Here is a 2,500-nt window from a genome sequence, read left to right as displayed (position 1 = left end):
ATAAGGAGTTTATAGCCTTTAGCCTATTTATCCAACTTGATGAACCTGCCTTGAGGGCTACTTTAAACTGTGAAACACACATTTTCCAATGGCAGGATTAATGGGCTTCACCTCCTTGAAATGTAGGTTATATAAGTTGACCGAAAATGTTACGGTGTATTTGCTCACTTTACCACTAATAATCATAATTTGGGTATCTGTTATGGTTTGTGCTTAAGCATTTGGTTGTGTCTGTGTTTGTATTACTGAGAAGGTTTTCCAATCATATTCATGACTGGCATGTTAATTTGCCCCAGTAAAATCAGAAATGTATTTGCATTACGTCCCCATTCCATTTACAAAATGAAACATATATATATATATATATATATATATATATATATATATATATATATATATATATATATATATATATATATATATATATATATATGTATATGTGTATATATATATATATATATATATATATATATATATATATATATATATAGATACATATATATATATAGATATATATATATATATATATATATATATATATATATATATATATATATATATATATATATATATACATATATATATATATATATATATATATATATATATATATATATATATATATATATATATATATGTGTGTGTGTGTGTGTGTGTGTGTGTGTGTGTGTGTGTGTTTGTGTGTGTGTGAATGTAATTATGCATATCAGTCCAAGAAATTATGTAGTTTGTAGATTTTTTATTATAGTTTTAAATACTATAGTTATTTGTGTCACAGTATAATTCTGTTGCTATTATTTTTTCCAAACAGGCCTTTCAAGGAGGTAAAGCCCATCAAACTGGCCTTTGGAAAACGTGTGTTTCATAATGTAAACAGTTAAAAGTAGCCCTCAGGGCAGGTTCATCAAGTTTGATAAATAGACTAAACTCTATAAATTCCTTATACACTCTGACGAAATCAAACAATATCATGAAATGTTAATGAGAATTATAACAGGAATCCAACATATCTATTCTATCAGTTATTAACAATTAAAACAGGTTACGGAAAAGGTAGAGTAAGCAATGCTGGAAAGACTAGGAAAGGGGGTTACTGGAGGGATACGAGGACGGTCTAGATTATAGAGAGATCATCCACAAATAATGTTAAGAGAATGTCTTGGGGATTGAGTGAGGATATCCCATTAATTGCTAGTGCAAACAGGGTTACACTCAGAACACTACCCTGGGGAACTCCATCTTGACATTTCATCTCTGATAGAGTTTCCCAAACTCTTACTTGAAAAACTCTACATAAAAGAAATGATTGGGTAAACAGTGGTAGCTCTTCTCTTAATCCCAATTCACGAATGGTTTTAATTATACCATATCTCCATGCAGTATCATATACATTTTCAAGGTAAAAAAAGACTGTTACATGTTGCTGTCTGGAAGCAAAGGCTTCGCAAATAGAAGACTCAAGTCGTATCAACACATCAGTTGTTGAGTGCATTTTTCTGAATCCACACTGGATAGGGGATAAAATACCTTTCTTTTCCAGGTACCACACCAGTCTTGCATTGACCATCTTCTCCATGATCTTACATAAGCAAGATGTCAATGCAATTGGTCGATAATTTGTTGCTAAAAACTTGTCCTTACCCGGTTTTATAAAGGCGAAAATAATGCCTACTTCCCAAACATTTGGATATCTATGATCCTGCCATAATCTATTAATAATACTTGAAATGAATAACTTTGTATTAACTGGTGCATGTTTAACCATTACATATGGAATTCCATCGGGTCCAGTGGAAAAGGCAGAATCAAATTCTCTTTCAGTAAAAGGAGAATTGTATGACTCCTCCCTTGCTGTTGAGAAATTTAGAACTTTCTTTTCATCAATGTTCCTATGCTAGTGACCAGATGCTGCTACACACTTGCATGATATATTTGAGATATGGTCAGTAAGGTCACTGCTAACTTCAGTTGCTCCAGTCACATAATGACCATTCGCTTTCAACACTGGTGGTGGGTTGGGGGTGAATTTGCCAGCTATCTTTTTTACTTTCCTCTACACAGAAGATGGTGATGTTCTACTATTAATGGAGGAAACAAAAGACACCCATGACTGGCACCTAGCTTCTTTCATGGCACGACAGAACTGTGCTCTACAATTCTTGTATATAATTAAACTCAATAGTATGGCGTCTGCGCAATCGTATTAGAGATCTTCTTGTGGCTCTGTGCAGGGCAGATAGTTCTGAAGACCACCAGGGGACTGGCCGTCATTTGAATAACCCTGTGGTTGTGGGAATTAAATTGACCCCTGCTGTATGGAGAGTTCCATTCAGTAAGTCTCTGGCATCATCAATATTTTCAAATTGTTTGGCATCCCCCCCAATTTTGCTTAGCTCACGAAGTTCATCCTAGTCAGCCTTGTCAAGATTCCATCATAGCGATCACTGTAAAGGTGGACCATTGTTGGTGTTTTTAACGATTGGTGCATGATCACTTGTAT

This window comes from Palaemon carinicauda, chromosome 1 (assembly GCF_036898095.1).
Source record: "Palaemon carinicauda isolate YSFRI2023 chromosome 1, ASM3689809v2, whole genome shotgun sequence".
Lineage (NCBI taxonomy): Eukaryota > Metazoa > Arthropoda > Malacostraca > Decapoda > Palaemonidae > Palaemon > Palaemon carinicauda.
The sequence above is the reverse complement of the archived record's forward strand: the minus strand, read 5'-3'. Positions refer to the sequence as shown.